The sequence below is a fragment of the Podarcis erhardii genome (genome assembly GCF_964252035.2).
Source record: "Podarcis erhardii genome assembly, chromosome: 6".
In the NCBI taxonomy this organism is placed as follows: Eukaryota; Metazoa; Chordata; class Lepidosauria; order Squamata; family Lacertidae; genus Podarcis; species Podarcis erhardii.
Genome location: NC_138510.1, coordinates 75,328,092 through 75,344,974, shown reverse-complemented (window position 1 = coordinate 75,344,974; position 16,883 = coordinate 75,328,092). Strand labels below are relative to the sequence as shown.

The following is a 16,883-nucleotide window of genomic DNA, read 5'->3' as shown; positions in this document are numbered from 1 at the left end:
CTTATTATTTAGAGATCTTTCCAATCACTTTTCCTTGGGGGGGGGGGTGAATTGTTTTCCTTATCTGCTGCATTCCTGCCTTTTAACTTGACATTTATTTTATTTGTTGAAATTAAAAAGGTAAAGGGACACCTGACCATTAAGTCCAGTCATGGCCGACTCTGGGGTTGCGGTGCTCATCTCCCTTTGCTGGCCGAGGGAGCCGGCATACAGCTTCCGGGTCATGTGGCCAGCATGACTAAGCCGCTTCTGGCGAACCAGAGCAGCGCACAGAAACGCCGTTTACCTTCCCACCAGAGCGGTACCTATTTATCTACTTGGCACTTTGACGTGCTTTCGAACTGCTAGGTTGGCAGGAGCAGGGAATGAGCAAGGGGAGCTCACCCCGTCCAATAACTAATTTGTTGATATTAGGTATTGGTTATATTTATATCCTGCCTTTCTCCCACCCTTCCCCAGTTTATCTTTTCAACAACCCTGCTGGATAGATTAGGAGGAGAGGTACTGGCCCAAAGTCCCCCAGTCAGCTTCATGGCAGAGTAGGGAGTATATGGCGTCCTCAGTCCCAGTCTGAAACTCTTACTTACTACACCACACTGATTTTCTCAAATATTTTGCCTATTCATAATGCTGTAAATCTACTTGAGCATTTCTTTTCATATAGAAAGAAACTGTATACTTTTTAATAATAATAATAATAATAATAATAATAATAATAATAATAATAATAATAATAGTTTTATCCTGATAATTCTAAAGTCTTCTCAAATGTATTGATTTGTCACTCTGACCTTTCTAATGGTTGTCTGCATCTCCTGAGAGGCCGTACAGACCCCCCAAAGTCGTAGAATCATAGAATTGCAGAACTGGAAGGGTCTTCTTGCCAGTGGCGTAGCGTGGGTTGTCAGCACCCGGGGCAAGGCAAGTAATTTGCGCCCCCTAACCCGTGGATTTGCGCCCCCTAACCCTATCCCTAACCCTAACCCCCAGATGTTGCGCCCGGTGCGGCCGGCCCCCCCTGCACCCCCCACGCTACGCCACTGCTTCTTGCTACCTGTGGAAGTCTGAGGAGCTTTGAAGCTTTCATTTTATTTGTTGTTAACGCAGGGCACCACAGGGTTTCTTCTTCAGCCTTAAACTAAACTTTTAACAACAGCGAAACATTTTGCATAGCCTCATACAAAGCCTAGAGAAACATAGAGACATAAGAAAGCACAGAGCTATAAGTGACAGAAACAAGAGAGTGACGCACAAGAGACACACACAAAGCTTTATGGAGACCCTTATTCAACTGGGGGGGTGGTATTGAGATTGCACTTTGCAGGTGAAAGCACCCCGAACCACCTTGTTATTTGCTCCCACGCAGGGCTGCTGCTGACCCCTGCTGCTTATTATTTAGCCTTTGTGGACTATGCATTTAGAAACAGTTGCCCACCATTTCTCTTCAGCATTGTATTCATGAACCCATTTGATTACACTGAAGAGAAGCACAGGAAAGAAGAATGAATTGTTAACCAAGCAAGCTCTCTGTGACTCATCAATGATAAGCTCATTACTTCAATTATTAGGATGCAGATAGACAATACAGATGCTAAAACCTCAGCTAGCTGAAACAAACTAGCCAATTTTTAGTGCAGGATTAGACAGAAATAACCAGGCATGCATGTGTGTGAGTGTGCAGACACATGCATACTGCTAGGGATAAAATGTGGGACCTCTTGCATGCAAACAGATGCTGTATCACTGAGCTATAGCCCTTCTATAATGTCTCTGGAAAACTAGACTAAAGACAAAGGGCGTAAACTTGAGATCGCAGCTCCTATTTTCAGGAAGTTCTTTCCTCTCTACAGTAGAAGGTGACCATTGTTTCTGTCTCCAACTTCTGGTGGTCTGGCAGCTACAGTTTTGTTAATCTTAGCTCTTGGGCATGATAGAACTTTGTGATGATGCACGATAATAGTTCTCTCTTTCTGGAGACAGCTGGTTTGGAGAGGTCCCTCCCCCCCCCCCCATAGCAATCAGCCTCCTTTTCCCAGCACACTTCTGTTCAATCCTATTGGCAGTTGGGGCACAATGTGATTTTATGGGAAACATTGCCATGAAATAAAGAGATAACATCATATCTGCTTGTGGACTAAATCAGGTTGGTCACTGTACCTAATGAAGAAGGAAAATGGTAGCAAGAAGCAGCAGTAGTCAGGGAAACAAAAGTATGCAGAGCAACATTTTTAAAAAAAAAGGTTGTTCAAGTGACTATTTGATTGGCTGTGTCAAATGTGCTAATTTTAAGTGCATGCAAAAAATGAATTCGGCACTGCTCTAGTGAGCTCTACATAGGAACAAACAGCTCAGGACCACAATACCTCAAGGACCACCTCTTTCCATATGAACCTACCCGGACCCTGAGATCATCTTCTGAGGCCCTTTTTCATGTGCCTCCTCCTCAAGAGGTCCAGAGGGTGGCAACACAACAACAGGCCTTCTCTGCAGTGGTTCCCCATCTGTGGAATGCTCTCCCCTGGGAAGTTCGCCTGGTGCCTTCATTATACACCTTTAGGTGCCAGGCAAATACGTTCCTTTTTAACCAGGCCTTGGGTTGATCTGATTTACATCCTATGCCCTTTTAAAATGTTTTTTTTGGGGGGGCTGGGCTATTGGGTTGTTGTTTTTATTTTTATTATGTATTTTGTGATTTCATATCTTGATTTCATTTTGTGGACCTCCCTGAGACCCCCAGGTATAGGGCGGTATATAAATTCAATAAACAACAACAACAACAACATAAAACAATGGATGGAAGCAAGATGAGCGCCGCACCCCATAGTCGCCTTTGACTGGACTTAACCATCCAGGGGTCCTTTACCTTTACATAGGAACAGAAGGTTGTTGCTCAGAGTAGACCCATTAAAATAAATGATCCTCAGGCTGCAATCCTAGCTCCACTTACCTTGGAGTAAGCCCTACTGAATTCAATAGAATTTCTGACCAGACATGATTAGGATTGTTCTCTAAGTCAGTTGCGCCTGTTGATGAATAGGACTAGTACTGGACACAACCCATCAAACATTGCCTTATATTGAGTCAGACTATTGATCCATCTAGCTCAGCATTGTCTACACAGGCAAGCAATGACTCTCCGGGGTTTCTTCTCCTTCTCTCTCTAAAGCCTATCAGATTAGTTTCACCCAGTGAATTCCAGCCTTAAAGCAGAACTAAATTCTAAATGCAACATACAAGCCACAACATCTGCAGGATCAATATAAACCAGAAATAATAAAGGCAGATCTCATTTTATTTTAATTTTTTAAAAGGCTTACAGCCAATGACTGCTCTCTTTTTGTGTGCAGTCTAGTACCAGGATTAGAAAGCATCCTTTGCAATAATCTTCTTGGAATCTGGTCTGTTGACAAACAACATTAATAAGCCACAAGGCAGTTTGTCCATATGAAAACGTGTAAGAATCTGCAACAACGGCAGACATTCTACTTACACAATGTTAGAAAACATGGAATTAAGAGGGATTTAAATATCTCACTGCTGCTATCTGATTATCCTTGTGAGATTTTAAGGACTGGGAATCGGCTCTCATTCAGACAAATAGTAGTTGACTGACATGATTTGTCGTGGATGTATTGTAGCTACTGCCGTGTGTTTGTGTATAACTAGAGTTTATTTGAATGGAAGAGATAAAGGCCCAAATCCAGCAGATAGTTAAGCGATGCTCATTGGTTTCAATGGGCTTAAGCATGCCTAACTCTGTTGGATTTAGGTCAAATAATTTGCACCAGAGAGAAGAGCATTCATTTGAAAGGGCGACTGTCAACTACCTTATTGAAGCCTAATCAATATGCTCTAATCTGTTGAGTGATGAGTTCTGCATTTCGAGAAGGAACAATTCGGGTTTTGATTTGCATTTACATTTCCTTATTAGTATGATTTATCTTCCACTTATTAATCTTCTTGTTGGTATTAATCTGTTTTGTAAGTAATGCGTGGTGTGCCCTTTAAAACATCCTCCCAGCTAATCTATAAGGAGATCCCACTTGGCCGTCAGCCTGTCTAACAGTGCAACTTTGGGCATGTCTGTTCAGAAGGAAGTTGCATTGTAAGCCGCCGCGCAGAAGCATCGCTCATCTGAGAGAGCATGGGGCTCTTATTGTGAGGTTTGTGAGTTTGAGCACCACATTGGGCACAGCACTGCTTGGAAAGGGCCAAAGCTCAGCAGTAGAGCATATGTGCGATGGCCTGGGAATCTGATTCAGAGGCTGAATTGGAGGAATCCCAGCCTGCACAGGAGTCCCCGTCTCCAGGGCCGGCTGAGCCGGGGCAGGGGCTTGAATCTGAAGGCCCCTCCCCACCTGTGCTGGATCCTCAGGAGCAGACACCAGCTGAATCCGCTCTGGCTCCGAAGGTGATCGAGGACCCATTGCCTGCAGGTGCTCCTCTCCCAGCCCTGCCAGGGGAAGGTGATGCTGCCCCTGGGTCCAGTAACCCTCCAGCCTCTCCTGAGCTGCAGAGGCTCAGGGCAGAGAGGCGGAGGGAACTAAATTCTCTCAGGATGAGTGCTTGCCTTAAGGCCAGGGGAGGCGAGTCACCTGTGGGCTGGGACTGCCCCAGGCCTCAGAGGAGATAAAGGCCAGTCAGCCCAGTCCCAGGTTGCGGAAGCAACATCGTTGGAAACTTGTTCCTGCCAGCACCCAGACCTGCTCTTCTGGAGTTCCTGACCACGCCCGGCTCCTTGCCTTGGACCCCACTTCGCCCTTGACGGACAGCCTCCAGACCCTTGACCCAGGACCGGACTCAGACCACGCCGCACGGTAACCCCCCCGGGACCAGCACAATATGCAATGCATGCAGAAAGTCCTTAGTACAATCTTCAGCATCTCCAGGTAGGGCTAGGAGAGACCCTGGTGTGGAATACTGGAGAGCTGTTGACATTCCAGTATCGACAGAACAGAGCTAGAAGAACCAATAGTTTGACCTCTACAAGGCAGCTTCCTGTGCTCCTGTGTAAGCCTTTTCGGGTGCTTTGGGGGGGGCACTGCACATTTGGCTCCTCATGCCACCCTGCCAGCCCTGAGCCACTTTGCAAGGCTGGGAGAGTCACTGCTCATCAGAGCAGAACAGGATTGGGAAACCTTTGACCTGCCAGATATTTCTGAGCAACAACTGTCATCATCCCCGACTATTGGCCATTTAGTGGGGAAGGAGAGCTGAAAAAACTTCGTATCTGGCAACCAAAGCCTGTCCCCCTTCCTCATGTAGGTCTCCACACACCCCTTCTTCCTTAGTGGGGAGGGATGGCACTGTGGTTTGTCTCAGGGACCAAAATGTATTGGGCCAGCACAATACACAGATATATATACACATACATGCATACATATATAAATATACACATAGTAGGGAGGAAATATTTTTTTTAAATGCCATTTCAGGTGGACTAGAGATAGGGTACAAATATGCTTAAAATGAAGACATGAAAACTACTACTCTGCCTTTCAAAAGATGTTAATAAAAACTCCTACTGATGTTGGAAAAGCAGGGGTGTTGTCAAAGAATGGGTACCATTGTCCACTCCCTCCATTTCTCAGTGTAAGCCATGCAATGACATCCTTGCGTTGTTCATTAAACCCCCACCAAAAGTTGCTGAGTTGTTGTTGTTGTTTTTTGGAAACCACCAGAACTGTTGAACTTTTGAAGCTGTTTTGTCCATCAGCACGTTGCCATACATCCAGGTTTCCCCTGACATTTTACCAGTTCGGCAAAATCCCCCCTGTCAGGGAGAGGCAAACGGGAAAAGATGAAAGGACAGAAACCAGCAGTTATAGAGAGCCTAAAGAGATTATCAGCAGCTTGTCGTCTGACAGTCAGTCTGACGTAGAGGGGGAGGAGAAGGAGCCTGGGACAAGTCATGCTGTACACAGAGGAAGTAAGGGGAGGAGTTTTTGCAGACTTGCATGCTGGCTGCGGAAAAGGAGGAAGTAACATTAGAGGGAGCAACTGCGCACAAGGGGAAGGAGGTTAATGGAAACGCTGGAGATGTACGTTTGAACTTTGTCAAATAAATCAATTGTTTGGAACTGGCTGGGAGCCCGGAGTCTTATCTATGGCCAGCTGGACAGCACTAAGCCTCTGACACCCCCCGACGCCATTTTTGCACCTGAAAACCAGGACATGTCAGGAATTTTCCTGACGCTTGGCAAGCCTACTTAAACCAGTGTGCCAAGAAGATTTTTCAGCTTGACATGCATATGGTGACACTGAGGACATCATGAATTGGCTCATCACTATAGTATCCTGTATAAAAAAATAACCATCCAACCCTACAATGGGAAAACCTGGCCATTTGATTCTATCTTATACTGTCTCTATCAAATGGAGCAGAACGTGCTTTTCTAATTGGGACGTTTCTGGTTTTCACTTCAACAAACATCATTTTCTTCTTATTGTCCAAGGGAGATTGATAGTCCAGTGGGAGAGCAGAGAGTATGGAGAGCTGACTTCCCATGGGTCCATTATGCCTTCATATCGATTCACCGAGCAGTGGACGACACATCATAGATATTTCCCTGATGGAGTCAATCAGCAATTTTGCTTAAATAATCAATGCTTTGTGTTTTGTTTGGAGCAATCAGGCATCTACTTTTGGGTGCACTGAGCAGGCTGGGAGGAAAGCAAACGGAGAGCAATAGCTTCTCACGTGTCTATCGGTGATTAACCGTCCCCAGAGACACAATCATGTTGAAGATGTAATGTGTAACAGATTCCTCTCCTCTGTTAGTCATCCACAATACAGTGGGGGTAGCGGTAGTGGAAACTAGGAATGAATGTTTGTCTCCAATGAAAAATAAAGGGAGAAAGCTGAAGCTACTTCTTAGACTGGATCAGAGTACAAAAATCAGCAGGGAGAGAGGAAGCATATATCAGTGAGGGATAGTTTCTCTTCTACTGTTTGGTTTGAATGTTCATAGCTAAGCCTACACCTCTTCACTGGCAGTAGATGCATACTTTCCAACATTTCTCCGATGAAAATAGGGGCATCCTAAGGGAAACTGGGACATTCCAGGATCAAATCAGAAACCGGGTCAGCTTCTGTAAATCCGGGACTGTCCCTGGAAAATAGGGACACTTGGAGGGACTGTAGAGGCATCTTCCAGATTCGAGAGATGGCAACATTCTAACTAGGCCTAGAAATATTTAATATGTTAGGCAACTCACATTTTCTTTTCACCCTGCTGCTCATTTTAAACACTTGGAGCCACTCGCAGGATGCTTTGAAACTGACTCCTAAGGTTTAGGCTTGGTGCTGGCACATGCAAAAAAAAGAGGACTTTTTTCTTACCTAATGTTTCTGTGGAAGTAAGCATTGGGCAGGGTTTTTTTTTAATGCAAATTGTGTATGGAAGATTGCTATGAGGATTAAGTGGTATCTGACTCAGCAGTAGGGATGGGAGAGGAATTCAATCCAGTTTCGCTTTTAAAGGTGAACCTACGCCATTCATGCTTTCAGAAACAATATGCAAAGTGAAGCACAGACACCCTCTGAAAATCACACCTCTTCGAATTTTGCAATGCAGTTCTCCTGATAGGAAATGTGTACAAAAAAAGCATACACTAGGATAAAGTGTGTATAAAAATACATATCTTGGTGGAAAGAGCACGCACAAATGCCGTATATTAGGGAAAATACACTTTGCAAAAATGTGCACATTAGACATAATTTCATAAACACGTGCTATCGGGAGAACTTCACACTAAAACGCTGATGATTTTCCTGAGGACTTTGCCAACTGATGTGGAAATGTGGGGAACTGAAAAATAAGAAACAGAGGGAAACTGAAATTAACAGATTTGTCCATTGCTACTCAGCACATCTACAAATGCTGCCCCAACAATTTAGCAGTGATTTATTTGCTTCCAGTAGCATTCCACCACCCACAACACACATGAAGCAGGATGCATTTTGCATTGCACTTAAACAGAAGGGCTTACAGTTTCCCCTCTTTAAAAAAGCCCTGACAGCTGTCCTAAATGGAATTGCCATTGGAAATAAGACTGGATCCTGGTATGCAGTTTAACATGGAGGTGTAAATGGGAGTCCTATACAACTAAGCACACTTTCTTCTGCAAAGTATTCGGTGTAGACCCATTCTGAAATAATCGCTACCCAAAGGGAATTCCAATTCTTTTTTCTTTTCTTTCTTTTTTTATTATTTCCATTAAACATTACAAACATCAAACACAACAAACAATCGCAAACTATTTCCATTACAAGCTTGTACAAATCAAAGCCCAGTACTGTAACAAGGGAAGTGTCCACCCATGTCATGTTGTGAGTGCTCTTCTTTCATGCATATGGAAATTCATCTTATTGCAAGGATCCGTGCCACATGTAGCACCCCATTTTAAGTGGGGCCCCACATGGACTCTCCACATAGGGGTTTGAGCAATCGGGAGATATAGAGTATTTGTCCCTTATTTATGAAGAAGAACATAAACCAAACTTCCTCAGATTTATCCCCTGCAGAGCTCTTTTACACAGTTTGTGGTTAACTGCAGTTTCTATTCTCTTGTTTCTAGCACACTGGTCTTGATGATGAGGACTGCAAACCCAAATGCATGATTGCCTAATACAAACTTCTTGATTTTGCTGCCTAAGCTGGCAGAAATCAAGATGTTGTCAAGTACCGGTATATGGGCAGGCTACCATATACATGTGCCCCCATCATGGTGGGCCTCATTGATACTGTTTGTAATAGTACTAAAAATTGTGGGTTGTATGCAACTAAGCTTTACTTATAGCAGACCCAATGAAATTAATAGGCCTAAATTAGCCATGTCCATTAATTTCAAAGAGCCTATTTTGAGTAGGACATACATTGGATACATTCCTTTGTGTGTAACTGGAAACATGCTTAAAAGCCTACCTTGCCCTAAATTAACAGATTAATAACATTTACTATTTGGTCCTGTGCATCTCCAGCAAAGATGTGTATATTCAGGCCGTAAGTTCCTTCTCAAACTAGTATTTGTTTTTTAAAAAAGATAGTTTGCAGAATAACATAACCTCAATGGTTTGTGCGTGTCTCGCACAGTTTTGGAGGACACGGTAGAAATGCCTGAATAATGAGATGAACAAAGCATTTTAATTTTTTCTCCTTCTGTTTTCCTCCTCACAGATATCTCTAGGTTCAGTTCGAAGGAGATGGTTATCTTTTCCCCTTCAAAGTCCTTGTTTCCGAGTATTCAGAATGTTCTCCTTATCTCAGCCTGCCATTAAAGTCCCTGTGCCATGGTATTGTTAGAGATGGCTCCCTTGGGTCAACTGTGGGTGAATCACCATCTATGGCGTCATCCTTTTCTAAGCAAAAGAATAATTTACCCTTGTAATCAACAACCTGTTTACAGAGTTCTTCTGTTTGGCTTCGAATTTAAATGTATCTTTGTTCCATATTTTTATACCGTTAGGCTACGCTCTTTTGTCCTTGAAGCCAATGGGACTATTTGATGGCAAGTAGAGTAATGATAGCTCGCCCCCTCTCCGCTTCCACTGCAGTAACTGTTGAGTTGCGCACTACTTGAAAGAAGAAATGATATGAAACAAAGTTGGTGACATGGTCCTGTGAGCCGTCGACTCCAAGCCCAGCACGGACAAGCTCACTGGGTCAATTTGTGTATAATTTTCTTTAGGTAGAAGAGTCACTGTGAGATGGCATAGGAAGCCACCTTATACTGAGCCAGGCCATTGGTCCATCTAGCTCAATACTGACTGGTGGTGGCACTCTTGGATTTCAGAGGGAATGTCTTTCCTACTCTGGGGATTCTTGGGTTGAACTAGGGAGTGTCTACATTCAGAGCATGAGCTCTTCAGCTTAGCTATTGCCCATCCCCTAACCTCCCTCAATATTCATACAGCAAAATAATCTTGTGATAGAATGGCTGAATGTTGCCTAACATTCACAACAAGTCAGAAAGAAGCTAAGTTAGATGCCTTCTCTCTGACACATTAATTTTGCCAGGTCTGGCTCTAGGTTCTGGGGTCCCTTGATCATCCTCCCCTGGGGCAACACCCCTTAACAATAACTCAGATCTTGGCTGATATGGCAACCCCATCTTGTAAATAATAAAAAACTATGAGATTTTGGTTGTTTTAAAAATTGTTGGGGTAAATTTGCCTACTTTGTATAACTCAGCTACAAAGGATTCCTTCTGGTTTACTGTGTAAATGATGGGGAGATTATATGGATAATGTCAGAACTTGGGATCTTCTACACAGCGTACAGGCCACTGACAAATAACCTCTCTTTTCCCGTTCTCTGAGAAACTTCAGACAACGGCAACAAAGCACAAAATGGTGCTTGCAACCTACCAGCTGAAACCTATGCTAAACACGGAACCTTTGATGGCATGTGTTTGGAATGATAAACCAATACATATTTCTTTAGCTGATGTTGATATTATTGACAGGGTGTCACCGCTGTGGAGAAAGGGAAGCTATCTTATTCCACAAAGCTGAGTAGCATATTGTAATATAACAAAGTGCCAAAATATCACTCATATTAAGATTGTAGGATGCTCTTTCCTGAAGCATTAGCACTCAGCTTGGGCTGTTGAAACGGAATATGTTCTGGCTCACATGCTATTATTAACACCTCAGTAAAGCATACCTTACGTAACTTACATTCATTCCATTTCAGTGTAAAGAAAATGTCAAAACAATGGTTTTAAAAAGTTGTCGATTGCATATCATTAAAAAGAAAAGGTGATGTGAATGAGTACCAATCATGTTCACTCAACTGATTTCCCTTCCTGACCACAGAAGAACAGATGAACTTCATTTTCCATCAGAATTCTCTGACATTCCAAGTTGGTGAAAGGAAGCCTAGTTGTGAGTGCACTTCACAACTGCATGTCCCTGCATGCCAGGGACTGGCTGGGTGATGAGGAGTGGTGGGAGGCACCAGTTGGGGAACCCCCTAGGGAAGCCTCAGAAGAGAAAGGCTTAGAGCCAGGGGAGTGGTGGTGGGACACCGAGGACACATCAGAGGGGGAAGGAGAGGAGGAATGGTTGGATGCTGAAGAGGCAACAGGCTTTAGCAAGCAAGAAGAGCCAGGTGCGGAAAGCGTTTCAGACTCAGAAGATGAAGCAGAAGTATCCCAGGATTTTGCCATTCCTGCTGTACTTAAGCTCCTCTCCCCTCTTGTCTCTAAGGCCACAGGGAGCTGTTCTGCAGAACAAAGAGCACAGATTCTCTCCCAGCATAGTTTAAATCTCCTTGGGAAACATCCAGCTGAGGAAGAGGAGACAGGGGGAAGTAGAAGGTGGAGACCTTCAGTCCTGGCAACTGTTTCATAGGGGCATTTCTGCCTTGTATGCAGTTTCCTTGAATAAAGAGTTAACTTTTCTGCTTGTCTCTGCGTCTTGTGTGCTGACCTGCATCTGAACCAGCCCTTACTTAGTAGCGGCACTGTTGCTGGGGACATGAACATGACTGGGCAATGCTCATAGTGAGAAGTTCTAAAAAACATGCTTCCTAGGGTGTGTAACTGCAGGGAAGGGCTTTTCGATGGCTTCTGTGTGAGGGCTATAAAATATGTGCTGATGGTCGGTATCAAATGCCAGTGATAAGGCTGCCCTGAATGAGGTTTAGAGGTATTGGAGATGAGAAATAATGAACCACAAGTTTCTGCTGGTACTGCTACATAGGCTGGGATGGCCACCTACACAGCACAGGAAAGAGGACAGTGATTTGCATAACATTTGCGTATGCTAATTCATATGTATATGTGCCATGCATCTCACCATAGTGGCCAGTTGAGCTGCGTGTTCACTCAGTCTGCTGTTCAAGTGCTCGCTTCAACTTCAACCCCCACCCCCATGTTTCCTTCCAATAGGTCTTCATCTTTAAACTGGACCTCAGCATCACAGCCCTTCTAAATAAGGGAAGCTTGAGGAAGTTGATCTTTTGAAATTTGGATGCCAGCTGATCTGAACCACACACATGAAAGTGGGGATCGGAACAGAGTTATCCTTCAGATTTTGCACTTTGCTGAATGTTGCAGCACAATCTTCAGTTCACAAACTGTGCTAAAATGCTTTTTTAATAAAAAAAAATACATTGTTGTGGTTAAATAAGACCTGCATTTGTGAGAATATGCATTAAAAAATACGACTATAAATATATATTTCAATACATTGCAAATGCTTTGTCATTTTCAATTACAGGCAAATGTGAATGGACTGACGAATGAACACTGATGAATGAACAAGTCAGCCTAGACCAGAAATACACAGCTGAACCTGTCCCTCCTTCACCTAGAGAACTGCCCTCCATAAAGTAAGACCTGCAGCCACCTTAGAGCTACTACCCTGTAACCACAGCCAGGGCCGGGTTTAGGTTTGATGAGGCTCTAAGCTACTGAAGGTAATGGGGCCCTTTAGATGTCCAGCTGTCCTTTGTCAACAACAAATTGCCACTGTTTTGTGTGTGTGTGTGTGTGTGTGTGTGTGTGTGTTGAATATATGCTATACGGTAATTTATGGACTAAATAGGTATCTAAAGCCATTTGCACATAACAGAATATGTATTTTATCAAAGTAATTGTTGAACTGAAATACAATTATGAAGAAGTCTATTAATAGTGAAATACAATTAAGAAGAAGTATATTGGGGGGGGGAAGAGAGTGGAGCCCTAAGCCAAGTTACAGGGAACCAGGCAGAGGGCCTTCTCGGTAGTGGCACCCACCCTGTGGAATGCCCTCCCACTGGATGTCAAAGAGAACAACAACTACCAGACTTTTAGAAGACATCTGAAGGCAGCTCTGTTTAGGGAAGCTTTTAATGTTTGATGCATTACTGTATTTTAATATTTTGTTGGAAGCTGCCCAGAGTGGTTGGGGAAGCCCAGCCAGATGGGTGGGGTATAAATAAATTATTATTATTATTATTATTATTATTATTATTATTATTATTATTATTATTATTATTGCTTGTTTAGCTTATATGTAAATCCGGCACTAACCACAGCCTTTGGATTAAAGTCATCTGCCACAACTGTGCAATCTTTGAGCACCCCAAAATGGATGGATGTAAAAATGGAAAATGCACAGTGTTATCAAAGAAGAGGAAACTGGTTTGCCTTGTGCTTTGAGGGTGCATTGGAACGGAGCCACAGTGAGTCTGGCTTCTGATCCTTCCGGCTTCCCTGGCGAACTCCTCCTTTCTGTGGCTGGCTGCCACAAGACCTGGGGCTGACAAAACCTTGTAATCACTGCAATGGATAAGGAAGCAAATATTTGCAGGAGGAGTGCTCTGAATGGGATTGCAGGTGACAAGATTGAAGTAGTTTTTTTTTTTTTTTTTTTTAAAACCAACAGAGAAACTGAGATTACAGTTGCAGAGAGATGCTAGATAAGAGTCTGGCTAAGAGCTTTGGCAGACTCTGGACAGAAAGAAGAGCTTGGATCTTGGGGGAAAAGCAATAGAGGTTTGAACTTCATAATGAATGAAAAGCAAACAGCCAATTTTCCATGCCAGGAAGAATCCTAGTAAGTACAGCAATAAAATTAGAAAACATTCTCACCCCCACCCCCCACCACTCTTATGTAGGTGCTGTAGTTTTCTGGATGCTGGTATATTTATTTGAGTCCACAAAACATCAACAATAAAGAACATTTTTTAAAAAATCCCTGCGTGAAAATATTAAAAAGAATTTCATATATGAGAATTAAAGGCAACATCATATATAAAAACAATTAAAAACAACATCATATGCAAACAAACAAACAAACAAACAAACCAATTTCTTTCTTATTTTTGAAATAATTTTTATTTGAGTTTACAAGAATTAAGATATAACAATCCAACTATACACATCCACAGTTAAAGATTCCTCCAAACCTCTGGACTTCCACTTTCCCTTTCATGGGTTCTATTGTTAACCTTTTCTACTGCATATTTTTCAATAGTCCATATTTTATATCACTCCATTGTCTCCATAATACTTGCTACATTACAAGTGTTATTGCAATCCTGCCAATGTTTTTTTATCTGCTTAAATAAACAAAGCAATTTCAAATTCAACAAATCCAAATATAGATTGGGATAAAGGTCTCCAGTAAAAAGGCTTGAGGAAAAAAGAAGGTTTTCAATATGTGTTGAAAGGCAATATAGATAGTGCCTCAATGTGTATGTCATTATGAATAAATGAAATTGATAACGTGCTTGGGAATCTATGTGGTATAGCACACGGAGATGCCTGAATCCCAGCACAAAGCTGAGCCAGGGGCGCCAACTTGAATAAAATATTGGGGTGGGAGGGGTGGGCAGGTAAGCCCTGTACCATTTGAATGGCAATGCCCATCAACTGGGGGGGGGCAGCCCCCTCAAATATTTTATTGGGGCCAAAGACCCCTCAGCCCCTAGGAGTTGGCTCCTAATTTTATTTATTATTATTTAATTTCTATACCGCTTTATATTTTTAATAAAAATCTCAAAGTGGTTTACAGCATATTAAATCAATAAAACAATAAAACAATAGCTGGACGATGTTCCCCTGGCCTCATGAGGCGCCTCTTTAGTAGGGCTGGTGAGTGTGGGCCTTGCCCCCTAGGTCAGGTGGAAAGGGCCTTGGAGGGAGCGGCCTTCATACCTCACAGCCGGGCAATGTACAGTGCAGTCTCTTCAGAAATAAAACAGACTCGTTTTGGTCTAGACCCATTTGATTGATACAAAACTTTTCTTGCAGTACAGTGGTACCTCAGGTTAAGTACTGGAGGTCTGTTCTTATCCTGAAACTGTTCTTAACCTGAGGTACCACTTGAGCTAATGGAGCCTCCTGCTGCTGATGTACCGCCGCTGCATGATTTCTGTTCTCATCCTAAAGCAAAGTTCTTAACCCGAAGTACTATTTCTGGGTTAGCGGAGTCTGTAACCTGAAGCGTATGTAACCCGAGGTACCATTGTACTTTCTTTAAAACAGAACAGAAACATCAAAGACACATCCAAATGATTCCATAAAACTTATGCTTATCCAAGCATAGATTCAGCATCTTCAGGGTGGTGGTCCTTCAAAGCAACCCCATCTAAGATTGGTTGTTAACCTCCATCCAGAGCTGCTATCCTTAACCACAGTACCTCCATCTTGTCTGGATTATGTTTTGGCTCACCCAGACCATAACCACCTCCAGGTGTCAGTTCAGAAGTTCGACAACCTCCTTGGAGCAAGAAGGTGGGAAAGAGCCGTAGGGTTGAATGTCACCCCCCTACTGATGACATTTCTGTCATAAATCTCTGGATTGGATGACCTCCCCCAGTGGCTTCAAGCTAAAAGCATGGCAGACAGGGTAGAACCCAGAGGCACCCCATAGGCAAGTGTCTAAGGCATGGATCAGCAAACTAAGGCCCGGGGGGCCAGATCTGGCCCAATTGCCTTCTGGATCCAGCCTGCAGATGGTCTGGGAATCACCGTGTGGATTGGCATAGGGATAATGATCGTTCGGACTGCGCCATCCCCCCCCACACACACACATTGCGGCAACGCCTGCTCCCGACTTCTCCCCACCCTGCCTAGAAGAGGAAAGGGTCTGGGCTTTGTTGAGCCGCAGTTGGCTGAGCACCATTTTAAGCAGCCCCTCTCTGGAGCCAGCCCTTTTGTGCCACTCATCGTCCTGCCACCGCCAGCCCCTGCCTCTCACAAGGCACAGGTAAGCAGCCACTGGGGCTCATCCGGTGCTGTGGAGAAGGGAGGGGAGAGTGGGGGGGGGTTCTTCAAAATATAGTCTGCCCCCCCCCCACAAGGTCTGAGGGACATTGGACCAGCCCCCTGCGGAAAAAGTTTGCTGACCCCTGGTATAAGGGCTGGAACAGAAGTCCTGCTGCACTACCTTCTGAGACAGATTCTCCGGAAAAGACTGGCGCTACCACAACGCCTTGCCTTCTATTGCTACGTGTTGCTGTTGCACCCATCATTGTTTCTCCAAAAACACAGCACTGAAAAAGTTAAAAAATAATAATGCCTTTATTGCTGTTGCTTTAGCAGAGGTTGCTCAGTGGCACCACAACAAATGAGAACGTTCCTTCCACGCTGTTGCTAAGTAAGAATTAAATTAGTGTTTAATAAAGCACCGCAAAATTTCTCATATGGTGTTGTTAACTCAAAATTAATCAAGGACACGAGGCAGGCCATAACACAGTTCATATAGCTAGCAACCAAAAAAAGAGGAGGGGGAGTAGGAAAGAAGGCACCCTAACATTTAATGAAGGAGCGCAAAATTTATCAGATGACATTTGACTGACTAACAATTAACTGAGTACCACAAAATGGTTTGTAACGTGGGCCATAGAGCTAGCTAATGGCGTGCTGGGCTGGGCTGGGGGGGGGGAATTGAGAATTATTTGCAAGGAGGCATTTTCTGCAATGCTTGTAGAACAGACTCTGTTATTGATCAAGTATCTTTCATTCACAGGAGTGGCATCACGAGAAAGAGCAAAGCCATGCTGCACCACTACACAGCTGCAGAGCAGGCCAGATTAGGCCTACAGGGCCAGCTATCTATCGCCATTCTCGTAGAAACTCCGACTGTGGAAAGTGCACTGCAATCTAGTCTGCAGGGGAACTCAGAGACTTGATGCCTCTTCCACAGAATTATGGAAGGCATAGGAAGCTGCCTTATATTTATTATTATTTATTGAAGTTGGACCATTGGGCCACTTACTTAAGCATTGTCTGTGCTGATTGCTGCTGCTCCCCAGGGTTTCAGGCAGTAGCTATCTAGGGTTTCAGACAGGGGTCTCTCCCAGGGTTGAACTTGGGACCTTCTGTATGCAAAACAACAACCACAACAACAATAATAATAATACTTTGCATACCGCCCTATATCT

At 43.6% G+C, this 16,883-nt stretch overlaps 1 long non-coding RNA gene across 1 annotated transcript in view; it reads left to right on the top strand.

Moving 5' to 3' along the window:
* LOC309344070 overlaps positions 1-16,533 on the top strand; it is a 47,931-nt gene extending 31,398 nt beyond the window's left edge. Inside the window, exons 2-3 of the long non-coding RNA XR_014157601.1 lie at positions 12,227-12,338; positions 16,469-16,533. This is a non-coding gene — a long non-coding RNA (uncharacterized lncRNA). The remainder of the gene's footprint in view (positions 1-12,226; positions 12,339-16,468) is intronic.
* Positions 16,534-16,883: the final 350 nt, after the last annotated feature.